Source organism: Melospiza georgiana, chromosome 17, assembly GCF_028018845.1.
Source record: "Melospiza georgiana isolate bMelGeo1 chromosome 17, bMelGeo1.pri, whole genome shotgun sequence".
NCBI lineage: Eukaryota > Metazoa > Chordata > Aves > Passeriformes > Passerellidae > Melospiza > Melospiza georgiana.
Window position 1 is genome coordinate 197177 of NC_080446.1, and position 14955 is coordinate 212131.

General features: G+C 38.4%; 1 protein-coding gene across 3 annotated transcripts in view; it reads right to left on the minus strand.

Moving 5' to 3' along the window:
- The window catches only part of SULF2 (sulfatase 2), an 83343-nt gene extending 69707 nt beyond the window's left edge, over positions 1-13636 (minus strand). For all 3 annotated transcript variants that reach the window (XM_058036112.1, XM_058036111.1, XM_058036108.1), the window contains exon 1: positions 13532-13636. The gene's annotated coding sequence lies outside the window, so the exon portion shown is untranslated. The remainder of the gene's footprint in view (positions 1-13531) is intronic.
- Between the last annotated feature and the right edge of the window lie 1319 nt (positions 13637-14955).

Consider the following 14955-nt stretch of genomic DNA (forward strand, 5'->3'; position numbering starts at 1 on the left):
TATTTATTATGATATTCATCAAGTAGTATATGAAATCTTCGATGATAATTCAAAACATTTTTTTCCCATTTTTGCTAATGTACATGCAATGAGAGTCATATTCAGTGGAGAGAATTTCTGAAATACTATTTCAGAAATGTTCTAACATTTTCCTTTTTCTGTCATTTTCATGCTTCCCTACTTCCACCTCAAAAAGTTAATCACAGTTCATTGCATTGTGAGGTACTCAGAAATTACTTGTGATAAATGAATGCATGACATCAGACTGCCCCATCAACAAGAGGGCAAAATTACTTTTACTCACAAAACTTAACCTGAACACATACCACAGGAGAACATAAACCAGAACACAGTATATTTTTCTTACATGGTCTTGAAGGAATTAAGGTTCAGCCTTCGATCTGAAAAAGTTGTTCTTGGCTTAATAGCAGCAACTGCAGATTTGTACAAATTAATAGAAACATCAGATATATCTATACAGGAATAACTACTCTCATTGATTTCTTTTTAATCACAAGGGATATCACTGAGCTCAGCATTTGAAACATATGAAAAGCATACTCCCAAGCCCTTTTAAAAGTTTGCAATCTTTTTTCAACCACTAACCAAGAAAAACAATTCCCTTATAAATTTATGAATAAGGGAATTACACTGTGTGTAATTCCAATCTTCTCAGTCACAGCTGGTTTTTTCCTCTAGCAGTAGGAATACTCAGAGTTGAAATAGGGAAAGGACCCATGGAGACCACCATCAAATCTGAAATCCTGTTAAACAGCTAACAATACCAAAACTAACAGACCCTGACAGAATAAGCTCATAAAAAGAAAGACCAGGGACTAAGCTGTGGAGCACTTTAACTGCCATTATACACAGAACTCCCTGTACTCTCAGATGACTGACAGAAAAAGTTCTCATTTTCAAGATGCTCCAGTCAATAAAGAGAGAGGGATTTAATATCTCACAATTTAAAATTCCTTTTGTTTCAACTTAATTTTCAAGAAAACCAAAACAAGACAGAGGCTGATATTCTACATCTTCTGCTGCCATAAGAAAAAAAACCAAAAAACCTCCAAATATCCCAAGAAAATACAGGACACATTTTCGTCAATTAAGTTTAGGCACAAAGCCACATTGTAACAACATAAGAAACCACAACTTAGTATTATTTCTACAGATTCACTCTTTTTTTCACCTTTATGAAAAGGAGAAGGGCTGCAGTGCCCAGTAGGATTCAGTGTGGTGGATCTTTTACGTACTTGCCCTTAAAATAGAGGAAAAAAAAAATCAGTTTAACCACCAGGTAGGATATATGCTAAGTCCCATCTAGATGGCAGTGGTTTCACAGCAAACAACACCACTTGTACAGTCCTGTCTCAGGATAAATGTTTTTATTATGTTCAATTTGTTTTACAGGTAACAAGGAAATGAGGACAGATAAAAGAGTATGCCAGTTCTTTCCAGCTGGTGCAGGTAGATAGATGATCTTGAGCAAAATTGCAGAACATATCCATGGCATACACTGTGCAAAGACACTGCTTATTTGGTGTGGTGCTCGAAGCCACCTGACTGAACAGAGAAAGTTCCCAAGAATCTGTTAATGGAAATTTCTCCTGTCCCTCTAGATATTGCACATTTGTAACATATGATCATCAAGAAGTGATTCTTATGTCATAAAAAGTCCCAAAACAAAACAAGTGTCTGAACAAGTGTCCTGTGACAGCCCAAAGCTCCACGTTCCCCTGCCAAACCCATCTCTCTACACAGACAACAAAGGACTCAGGATTGCTGTAGAAGTGTTTGTCTGTTTTTTGCAGAGCATTCAAGAAGTTGTTTCTAGCTGTTCTTGTTGCTGCCACAGGTAAAATAAAAAATAAGTAAGGATTTTATCTCCAAAAGAAATTTCTGCTAAAAACTTCAAGGAACAGGCAGCACAGAAAGGATTGGCTCTAGAACAGCTGTTTCTTAAGGCTTCACCCTGTAAGCACTCGATGTTCTAATTGTCAGAAAATGCTCAGGTTGTTTTGAATTATGCATTACTTAACAGATCTGTAACATATACAGTATGAACTGTTACTATGAATGGGTGTGAATAACAATTCCACGTTTTTTAGCTGATTATTGTATCACTTCACTTCCTTAAAAAGAACATATACTTCATGGATGAGCCCACCCAGGTGCCAGAGAATCTCATTTACATCAGAAAAGCAGTACTCAGATCTACCCTTAGACAAGATCTTCATTATTATTTTATGGTTATATTCAGATTTATTTGCATAACACATCCATTCAATAATATAATTGCATCAGCTGCAAACTTCCCTAACAACATCTGTACTGGCTCTAGCTTAATTTAAAGCATGAAAAAGAGGGGAGTTTCTGGGAAGCTGCCAGTAGTAATGTCCTCCTGCACTTTAAGCAAATAGTTTGTTTCCTCCACAGGAGACAGATCAATACTCAAGAAACAAAAACAAAATCAAGAAAAGCTAAAAGCTTAGTCATGTAAATCAGGAGGGAAGAAAAGTGAAAGAAAGCTCCTCATTGGCATTCTAAAACTTCTGCAGACCCCCATGGCCCATTAGCTAATTTCTGTTAAAACACAGAGCTCTGGAATGATAAATGCCAATGGCACATTTCTAAAGGTTTGTGGTTACTGAAATAAACATGCCCCTGTTCCCAGGACACCAAGAGACAGAAAATTAACCAGAGGTTAACTGGGTCATTAGCTATAGCACAATATAGGTCACTGCAGATTTAATTTAGTTTGTATTCGGCTAAAGAATCAAATACAGCAACCAGTTCTCACAGCAGGAAAGCACGTAACTTACCAGCATGCTGACGTATCTTAGATACCAGGGCACCATGTCTGTCATGATTCATACCAATTTTAACTGATGTCACATTATTTTGATGAATTGAAATACAGCATCTACACACATGCATACAACTTAAATGGTTCTGAATCTAAGTATTCAAATATATGCACAAATACTGAATACTAAACATCAAAGGTTTTCCTCCAAAACAAGGTTGGCAAGAAAGTAGCCAAGACACAAACCTAAAAAAAAAGTCATGTGGGTTAAGAAAAAACCCAAAACATTAGGCTTTAATGAGTTTGATCAGCACCCAAATAACATCATATAAGTATTTCGTCTCAATATAGTCTCTTATAAACAACATAACTCAGCAGCTCTAACATGAGAAGCCCAATAGCCCAAATGCTGCAAGAATTGGTAATACTGAATAAACATTTAGAACCCGTTAGTACCCCACAGATATGCATCAGTCTGCCCTAAGGAAGAGGATTTTGAAAGTCTGCATAAATTATCAAGAATCCCATATAATGTATTTCAAACCAGAGGGGTCGATTTACTTTTTTTAAGTAGATTGATCTTAAGGCCTTGAAACAAGATTAGACAGAATAAAACAATAAATAGATTTAAGCAAGCACTTTGAGATCTTTAATACTCTGTAGTAAAATTTTTATTACAAGTGTGTAGCTCACCTAGAATTCAGAGACATCTAACACCTGCATTAGTAACTTACAAACCTAAAGCTTTTCTTCACTTCATGCAGAGCTACAGAAATATGGCTCATGAGTTCTCTTGCCAAAACTTGCATCAAGATCAGAATTTAAAAAGAAAAATAATAAATCAGCCTTTAACAAAACTCCATTCCATAGTACTATTCAGTCTAGCTTCATAATCACATGAACATACAATTTCTGCAGCACAGGGTTTTAGAGCAGATGATGTAAAATGTAATAGCATTTAGACATCAGAAGAATCACCAAGCAAATCATCCTGTGGAATCCTTTGAACCCTTCATGGAAATCCCCAGGGCCTTGCCCTGGAAGAATATACCATAGAGTCACCACCTAGGCTGAAAGACAAGATTTCCCCATGGAACCTTGCCACACTGTGATCCAGCCCAGTTTACGTTCCCTGTATGTTCCTAAGACTCGCGGTTACTCCTTCCCCTGTTTCCTCACGGGTTGTGATAGCCCTGGTGGCCGGCCGTGTCTTCCCTGGAGGCCAACGGCCTTTGCCCCGCCCTTCGTGCCGCCCCCATGCCCTCAGATCACTGGCCCCTGACCCGTACTCAACCTCGTGCACAACGCACAGCCAGGTCTTTTGCTCCCGATTCCCTTTCGGCATGCTGGAACAAACCTTTGCTGCAACTTATCATACAAAAGGCCCTTCTGCCTCTCTTTGCTGAGCCAGCTGTGGTGAGTGTGGTGTGTGGACTAGACTGCTTTGCCTGAATGCCTACCTAGGCAGCTTTTCCACAGGAGATGCTTATTGGGAAATAGGTAGCAGCTTCCACTGTCTAAACCCCCTTGCTGCTACAATCCCCCAATACAATATGCTTTCCACACCATATGCTTTAGTGTTATTGTTTGGAATTTGTTCTCCCCCCATCCTCCAGCAGATGATGTGGAATGTTCAGTAACATCTAAAATTTATAGTCAGCTAAATGTTATTACACTCCTGAGACATCTTTTTACAATACAGTAATAAATCAACCCATAAAAGGCTTCCTGGGAAATTAGTTTATTAAGTGCCTCAGTTCTAGGCCTACTAAGAGTCAAAGAAATCCTCATCACATTCCAACTTAACACAATGACCTTCATAATATACCAAACACATTCAGAGGTCATCAGATAAGCAATTCTAAATGCCGCTGCTTCTGAATACAAAGGTTACATGGGACTTAGAATATAGTTTTAAATTAACGAGTCTTACTGGTTTTATAAAACTAAGCCACAGAGAATCATTGTTTTCTTTCATTGGAAATGTTATCTCTCAACCTGCCATTTTTCTAAGAATTTCCTCTCTTTTTCAGCTGTCTTTTTTTCCCCAAACAATCTTATTCTAGTCATAGTTACGCACACATCTTCAAGTTACCTTCTCTTCATATCACCTTACTGATCCATACTCAACAAAGAGCTCAAAAATGCAAACTGCCACCCAAAAGAAAGCTTCAAGAATCTTTGTGAAAAGTGCAATCCAAACATAAATTGTCAAAACAGTAATACAGGTTCAATTTAGTGAAAACATTCATTTATAGGCAAAGAAATTCCATCAAGGGTTACTAATTGTGACATGTAAACTCAGTACAACTTGCAGAACTTACTGAGCCATGGGGACTTCTCAGTATCATACCTCTTTACATCTGTATTTTTCTTACATGCTAAAGTGCCTATTATCAGCTGCAACAAGAGAATACAATGAGCTTGATAGCTCATTGTACTAAGGCTGTAACTGCCTTAGTATGAGAATAAGAACATTGGATTAGGCCAGGGCGTTACTTAGTTCTGGGCCACAGCAGATATCTTTACTTTTGAGATTCTTAAAAAGGTATTTTTTTAAATAGACCAAGAAAATACACACCAAGTTATTTTCCAATTTCTGCTGATACAAACTGAGATACTCCATTGCTCAAAATATGTTTTCACCACCTTCAGTACACGCATGATAATGCTGCTTATAAACCCACCCCAAAATAAGGTCTTGAAACCTTATTTTGCAACATCATTGGCCTATTTAGTAAGGTAGAAATGGATAATGTGCCCCTCAACTATGTAAACATGAACATAGCTAGGAAAGTGGCTATTGTGGCACGCTCTCTCTCACCTTTTCTGTAATTTAAAGAGACTAACTACTTCGAATTTGTCACACGAGGTTTTCTAAAGAAGGAAAGAAAAGTCAAGGTACTCAAGTAGAAGTCTGACAGATCAGAAGAATTTGCAGTGAACTGCATTGTACTTGAAGTGATTTCTAGCTCAGCCTTGCATTTTCTGCAACTTACACACCATGAACAGGATTACTGTAGTATCATGATTAAATCCTACTTTAGAAATAAAACAAGTTCCTATCTGCAGTAAATAATTTCACCTTTGAACTCCATTTAAGGCTCCTACCACAAAGAATAGTTGACATCTTCTGCAGAGGTTTCCACTTGAAGCACAGTAACTTCTCTATTACTGGTTTCTACAGAATACATGCTAACAAAGGAAAGAAGACAATACAGAACAAGTATAACAGTTCTTTCTTTAGTGACAATATAATTAAAAAAGTAAACTTGGACTATTTCCTTCAGAACACAGTACAACACTCGAAACACGTTTAACCAGGAGGAACCAGACACTCTTCCTAAGGCTACTGTAAAACAGGAACAGAATCTGGGATCAAAGGTTCGAAGGAAGCTACTTCTGCAGCTGATGATCTTCCTTTCTGTGTCAGCAAAGTACAGAAGGTGAATACAACAAACAATTTGAACACTGTTTTGCAGTATCAGGGTCTATTCTAGGTTATAACCTTTCTAGAGGTCGCAGGAGTTCACTCAAAGTTAAATTAATTTATAGATGACATTATTTTTCCTTCTCCCCCATCTCCCCACAGATGATGATTCATTTCTTCTGATTGATTCCTCTACTGGAAACATTTCTTCAAAATAGTGAAGTGCAGGATTCTTGTCAGAATAGTGAAGTGCAGGATTACAAAACACAATTTTCTGGGAAGCTGACATACACTCAAACATTTCATTTTAATTGACTTGAACTTAATAAGCTTAGTTTGTGTTGTGCAAAATAAATCAAAACTAGACAGTTCATTTTCTCACAGCGTATAAGAAAAGGACAGGAAGTAGCAGAAACCAAGAGTATAAAAACTGGCATGTTGTAGTTCAGTGTTTTAAAATCCTGATCTGCTAATTGTGAGACTTTTCTCACCAAAAAATAAAAATTAAGACTTTGATCAAGAGTCAGATTAACCGAGTCAGTGAGATAAATCCAGAGCAGGTTTCTTAAAAACAGAGACCAGAAGCTTGAAAGACATTTAATTGTCCTTATTCTATGATGCTTTCAAATTTCATTTCAGGTTTGATTTGGGGATTTGTTTAAATTCAAAAGCACAACTGAAAATTTTGTTTAATACTACACCACATAACTACACTGCATTCATTAGTATTAGTAACATATATGCTACACACCAGTACCAAAAAGATATTTCAGTTTTTGTTGCTATGCACACATGTCTGCAAGGATAATCAGCATACTGGAAAATTCTGACCTTGGTTTAGGTTTGTTTTAAATCAAAACCACTTTGGAACAGCGGTTTCCCATGGATGTTAGGTGCTCAGTGCCAACCATCTTGCTCTAAGAGGCTGCCTGAAGTGAAATGCAGAATACCATCTAACTACACACTAGGTCATGAGGATGAAGCTGCTTAACATCCACTAACATGTAAATCAAGAGCTCAAATTTAGTGTTAATAGCTTCTCTGCTTCTGATATAAAACTTCCTTACTACATAGTCGCCATTAAATTTTTTCACACACGTAATTAAAACAAAGGACTAACTTAGCTTTATCCACCACAGTAGTCACAGAACATTTTTGATAGTTAAAAGTTAAAGCTTCCAGTAATTCTTAATATTTTTTTTTAATTTAATATAACCGTTCTTTTAATTGATTTAATTATAACATCTTCATTCTTACAAAAACTGGCAAAAAATTTTGAGGTATCTGAAAATTATTTTTACAATTTTGAAAATTACTTACTATCAAGGCTATCTGGTTCTTTGCAAACTACACCCATATTACAAGATAAAAGCAGGATGAACTCAGTTTTATTGTTTGATAGCACAGTAACTTCAGCTGTACCTTTAATGAGATAAATGGCACTGGCTGAAATATATACTCACACTTTAGAACATTGGTGCAGAAGCTATAAAATATACTGAGAAATTATTCTAGATAATAAGCTACTCTAAATGCATGACATTGTTGAAGTTTTTATGATCTGTAGCTAGCAATGTTAGTACTCCAAGATGAAACCACAAATCCTTAATCTACTAGAGACAGGAAGAGTAAAAATCACAAGGATTATCTGAAACTAGATTAAGTCTTTCCCTAAAGCCATGGTTAATGCATTCACCAATTAAACATGTAAGTTAGTATTACAGTTAGCCATCTGATGGAAAACAACTTAACAAGTGAACTAAAATTGTTAAAAACTAAAAGACAGTCTCAAAATTTTCAAGACTATTACAAGAGGAGCAAATTGAAACTACACCATTTTTCTAGAGTGAAGTGCTGGACTACTTGCCTAATAAAAGCAGGACAAATTCCAATTCAACAGCAGTGCCTGAAAGAAAGGAAGACACCAACACACATATTAAGTATGCAAATCAGTCTCCAGCTTTTTTTATAGAGGTGAAAATGAATCCTCTTGTGCTTAGAGGGGAATATTTTTGTCTTGCCACAGAACAACTTCCAAAAGAATATTTACATTTTCTACAGTCTGCAATCTTCTCATTTACCATTTGTTAGGGCCCGAAGATCTTTTACTGTACATAGGCTGTTTGCATGTTTAATGATCATTTTAACAAATGTCACTGTCTGAATTTAAAAATCAATTAATATTGCTGATGTTGGTAATTTAACACTATTAATATCATAGTGTAAACAGCTACAGAACCTACAGGATCTTGTACTGTATCTAAGTCTGCTGGTTGCAAGTCTGCTCTCCAACAGACAGTACCAAGAAAATAACCCATACAAATATCACAGGCAAGGTAATTTAATAGAATTTCTAATGATTGCTTTAATCTTACAGTTAGACTGTCAAACAAGTATGACTAAAGACAGATTACTAGGTAGAGATTTAGATGTACTACTTAGAACTCATTTATCTACTCTTACAGATGCCTCCACTTTCATTAGTGTGCCTGGCTCAGAAACAGTTGGAAGACCCCAACTGGATCACAGACACCACTGTATCATGATACTGCTAGATATCCTACAAAAGATGAGGATTGACCCAGTGAATTAGAAGGTAGAAGACACATTGCAGTGCTGTCTTTGATGGCAACCATACTGTCTCACACTTCCGTCTGCACAACTAAGTTAAATTTTTAAAGTAATTTGTCTCTGCACATATTATCTATGGAAAAAAAGCTTTCTAAGAGCAGAAACATATCATTCTTCTCTTAACCACTCAAGTCTTCCACATTGACTACTTCTTCCTCCAATAAAGAATGGATGACAAAGGAGTCCAGTTATTTAAGAAGTCCTTCAATGGTGCTGTACTGCAATACATAGGAAAATAAAAAATTAGGTACTAGTCTTCTTATCATGTTGTTGGAGAAGTATTGAAACTTTAGTTTTTAGTATTTTGGCACCTTAACTTTCCTTAGAAGCAAGCTGCAATTTCCTAGACTGCATATTTCAGTCACAGTAGTAAAATATACAAGTTTAGGATCCTTACATTAAAATTATAAAAAGAGAGCAAACCCACCCTAAAACACACTCCCGTCCTTTTTGATTGTGTTCTTTCTGCCCACTGAAAGGCAGAAACTCTGGAGTAACATGCAGGTAATTGCAAATAAAGATGCATAAAGAACTTTACATTGTTAACACTTCAACCACAAAGGCAGAATTCAAAAGAAAAATAATAAATCTATAAGAAGATCTAAGAAAATCTATATAACAGGCCAATTGATCAGGACTTTCAGATACCAAAAACCCATAAGGTATTTTCCTTATTCAGTTTCCACACTGAAAATAACATCAGCTTCTGACACAACTCATCATCTTTTAGATGCACAATCTTCCTTTCCCAAATACTACTCAAAATCACAAGTTCTTATATACAGCAATTTAATCTATTAAGTTAGAGAGTCATAGTCAATGACTCAATTACAGAGATTATCAGAACTGTCAGATCACAGTAGAACTACACTCTTTACAGAGCTTCCTACCTCAGGGATCAGTAATTTCAGTGTTTCACAATGACTGCTGCCTAAAATCTTCAAATAAGAAAGACAGTTAAATCTTTTCCTTTCAGAAACTCGAAATAAGGTACTGCACATTTCTAAATGGAATACGTCTTTCAGAAGCAATGAAATTTCATGTAACACATATGTCATTTCTTGATACATTAGACCATTCATGTCTTACATATTGATATTTACAGTTGCTTACCATCACCACAAAGTTGCAACCTTCATTTCAGAATACTATATACAAGTTAGCAACAACTAATGGCCTGATGGATTAACTTTATTTTGACACTCTCTCGCAACAATCCATTAAATATGGCTAATCAGTACTAGTGATTACTCATCAGAACTTTTATTTCAGTTCCACAAACGGCTTAAATTCACTGAACTTAGAGCTGCTATTCTGATTTTACTGTGAAAGATGAACTAATGCTAGAAAACACACACAGAAATACAAAAGAACAAATAAAAAGTAGAATAACATTTTTACAGAATTCAGAAATATTACACATCCTTTTTCTTCCTACAGAGGTCAGCCACTAATTAGCTGAAATCCTCCTTTATTGAACTTGTACTATCATTTCAGAATTTCTTCCCACACACCATTTAAATGAAGGGTGAGGAAGGGTCATGGGGACAGGCAGTGGAGAAGCAGTTAAGCAGCAACAAACTACATGGAGAAATTCAGACAATTTCCAAAAGTTAAACAAAAATCCAAGTGTATAAGAAATTCATATAAATGGGAAGCGGGGGGCAACAGGAAAAGAAACAAACAAGCAAAAGAACAAACACCCCAAACAACACCAAAAAAAAAAAAAAGCCAAAAAACCACACACAAAAAATACCCAGACAAACAAAAAAAGACAAAGTAAATCTCACTCATTAAGCTTGTCAGGTTTCAAATTAAATCATGGTTTGTACTAGATTAAACTCAAGATATTCTCAAAAATGTAAGCCTATATATCATTCTCTATTATGTCCACTCCAGCCTGAAAAACTAACCCAGCATACTGATAAAAAATGAGAACATACTCTGTCAAGAATACTGCAAGAGACGACTAAAAAGGCAGGTTTTATCCACTCTTGACGAAAATTGGCAAAGGCATGGAGTATTCTACCCAGCAGTATGATCTCACTGAAATCTTTAACCAAGATTCTTTGATGCGCTTCTAGAAGTTATCATACTTTCACTCAATTCTAAATTTCACAGTAAGACACATCTTCCGATGGCGGAAGGAAGTATGTTAACAGGAAAAAAGTGAAAAAGATACTGTGCTTCACTGAGGAGTTACAGCTGTTTTAAAAATCTTTTAATAATTTTACAGCACTTTATGCTCTCTAGTCCGTAGAGAAGATGTAGCAAGTATCTACAAGTAAGTTAGAGATATCTGGCTTTCAAATTAATTACTTCTAAAAACAATTTTGAAGGGAAGGTAAAATATAAATTTGCACCAAGTTGTAGAGTTTTTTTGACATTAGATATTAAATCGAGCATCACAAAAATACATATTTCTATTACACAGCAAAGTGTTTGCTTTATTCTATCACCTTCTCTCTCACAGCACAGAAGGCGCTTACTCATTTATAAATCAGTTATATTTGCAAATGTGATATCACCAAGTCTGTTTGAATTACCGTTTGTAGATAAGCAATCATAACTCTTCCAACCTGAGATCCTTATAACAGAAATGCTCAAGAGGAAGTCACAATAGTGAAATACATAGACTTTTTTAAAAACAAAACATAGCCAGAGCAAAACATCATCCATTACAACTTAACATTTTGTTTAATGAAATAATATCAGCTACTTAGGTAAAAAAAAACTACAGACATTTTCCTATCCATTTAGAAGAAATTATGGAGAAGCTGGTAGTGAAAGGGGAAACGAATCAAATTAGTTTCTGCAGTACAGACAAATGCTTTCAGCTAGAAATTACCCAAAATAAGACTTCTTGCAAGGAATCTATTGAAGAAAAAAAAAAAAAAAAAAAGAGAAAACTAAAAAGCCCATCAAATAATATATAGCCAAAACACAAGCACAATTAAAAGTGTCTTTTTTTTTTTCAAATATCCAAGTCCAGGGAAAAAAAAAATCCAACAAAAGACTTGAGACCAACACTCTATTTTCTGAATGACTCTAAAACAAACACCTACAAACCCCTCCAAATGCAAATGACAAAATATCCACACTAGGGGAGCCCTGTGATACTGGAAACCTGGCCTTCAATTCCATGATTTGTGTTGAAGAGTGTACAGAGTTCACCTAACAGAGATTAAAAATAAAGCCGTCCTACTTACACTAACATTTTGCGCATTTAACTTCTCTCATGTTCCCTCCCACCCCACCTCCAAAAAAAAACAAGAGGAGCAGATAAGGTAAACTGAGATGGTAGCAAGGACAGTTTGGCTTTTGAACAGCACATTTAAACTTTTCAGTTTCACTGCTTTAGAAAATTTTATGAAATGCAAGGATTAGTTAAAGTCTATAAAAAGGATTGACTCTGACTACTCTAATAATACTTTAAATCTAAAATATATGCTCACTGGTGTCAGTTTTACTTTCACATAATGGGAAATTCAAAAGAAAAACCATACATTAGTGGGGATAAACTACAGAATATTTTTGTGCAAACTCATTGAAATTATTCTTGGAGAGGAGAGAGAGAAGGAAAGAGAATTGCTATGTACATAGCTAGCACAAAAACAAACACTCCAGTTGCATCCTTCAGAGAACTCAACCACTTTATACTCTAGTGCATAAGTTCTAAAAGCACGGCCTGCCATGCCTTATATCTTACATGCACTGAGAATAAACGCTATTGCACTGCAGATTAATTTTGGAATGCAGCTGCCACTTAACCAATTTAAAGGCTTTTCACAACAACTCTCTGATGGTATAAGAAGACATTCACTATTAATAGGAAAAAAAACAAAAAAACCAATTTATTGCCATGGTAAAAGTTTTGGAAAAAAACATGGTATTTTTACCAATAATTTCCTACTAAGTTTAACATTAGTCACAGAAAAGCATAATCACTTATGCATCCATTTACATGTCTGAAGGTTGGAGAAAACAAAGGAGATGACACAGATGCTGCACCTCTGCATGCTTTAACAGCCATACATTATTTTAAAACAAACCAACAACATCAACTAAAAAAAACAAAACACAAACAAACAAAAAAAACTCTGAGAAAAAAATAGTCCTACAGCCAGATTTATGCCTGGTGCCTTGCAGGATTGTTGAACACACCAGCACAAGGCTAGAAATCAGAAGTTTTTAGTACAGGACGTTATTTGCCACTGTCTCACAGACTGACCTTGGGCAAGTCACTTCCCCGGCATCTCAGCTCCCCACCTGACAGTCCGGCCCCCACTCTCCACTGAGCGCCGAGGACCGAAACCCGGTAATTACTCACTACAAGCGGCTCTGCATGGGTGAAGCTGGAATACAGGGAAAGGGGGAGCGGGAAGAGGGAGCAGCGGTTCCCCTCGCCTATCGGTGATAAGAATTCCCCCGGCATGGATTCCGTCTCCCACCCGTGAAGCCTTTCCCCGTTTCCCCAGCGCACCGGTTAGACTGGAGGAGGCGGCGGCTGCGGCTCCCGGCCCCAAGCGCGGGCGGCAGCCGCGCCCTCCGGGCCTCGCGCCCTCCGGGCCTCCCGCCCTGCCGCAGGAGCGGCCCCAGGGGCCCTGGCCGGCTGCCAGTGGATGCGGCGGCACTCGCAGCCTCGCCGGGCGGACACTCACAGGTGCTGGAGCCGTGAGAGGCGACCAACGTTCCGCAGCGGAGGTGATCTCGGCAGCCCGGCGGGAGGCGAGAGATCTGGGCTGTGGGCGCTGCGCCCCTGCCGCGGAGCCGCCACTGCGGCGCGCCCGCCCGCCCTTTCCCGCGTCGCTGGCCAATGCGGGCCGCGCCAGGAGCCGGCTTGAACCATCTGTTGCGAGGCGCCTCCCCCAGCCCCTCGCCGCGGGCTCCCGCCCAAGCGCAGCCAAGGAGGGGCAAGCCTGCAGGGAGCCCACGGCCCCTGCAAGGAGCTCTTCGCCCTGTACGTCTCGGGGGCTGGGGTCGAGCTCCGCCTCCTTGTCGCCCCCCAGGAATCGCCCCGTCCCGCGGCTGCCGCTTCTCCCTCAGCGTTCGGCTCCCCTCACAGCGCGCTCGGCGCCCACCCGCCCGGAGAGCCGCCTCACGAGTGCCAGGTGGGGCAGCGAGAGGATCCGGGATGCCAGGGAGCAGAAGCTTCATGTGGGACTGATCCTCCTCAGGTGTGTAGGCGATAAAATCCCGACCTGATAAAATTTTTGCACTTCCCACCTAATAACAGGAATTCTCCACATGGAATGTTGCACGGAGAAATGTGTCTCATCCTGCTTCGTTGTGAGAAACAGGGCTCAAATCTGTCTGTTTTTAGACTTAGACGTTTCTTGTGATCAAGCTCTCCCAAAAGACTCAAGTCTCTTTCACTATTTAACGGGTTTGAGTTTTAGCCTTTTACGTTCCCAGTCGGAGAGTTTTCCCACAAACATGATAACAGTCTATCTGCCCAGTCCTTTATTTTAGGTCTTCACCCCATGCAACAGTAGCTGAGATACTTACAGCACAGGTGTAAAATTTCACCAAAGCAGAGCAATAGTTCTTGTTTTACTTCTCTTTTTGTATTAATAGTTTCCTTGTTGCAGACCTCTCTGATTATGGTTTTTAACCAAGTGCCTATGTTTCCTGTCGATTCTGCAGAGAAAATCCAGGGACTAAGACACTAGCTTTATTCGAACAGGTTCTAGAGTAACTTTTTTAGGAAGTCATGTCAAGAAAAAGATGCAGTTTTCAGTATGCCTTTGGAGGAGGTGCAGACAGAGCTGACAGGGTGCCTTACCCATCTTCACTGTCAGTTTGTGACAAAGTCTGCCTGTGTTTACCAAACAGCATTCACGGAGGAAGACATAAAAGGAGCCCTCCAAATTTGCACTGAAGCAGATGAGAGTACTGACATGAGCTGTTTGTTCAGCTGGAGGGTCCCGAGCTGCACCAGGGAGGGTGTGATAAGCCCCTGGCAACAGTAACAGCCTGGCCTCCTTCATAGTAATGGCAGTGCTTATGGCTCTACGCCTCAATTGGCCATCAGCAAACTCTTTACTTAGGTGTATGTCTGTGTCCAGAGTTCCAGAAAGGTGAG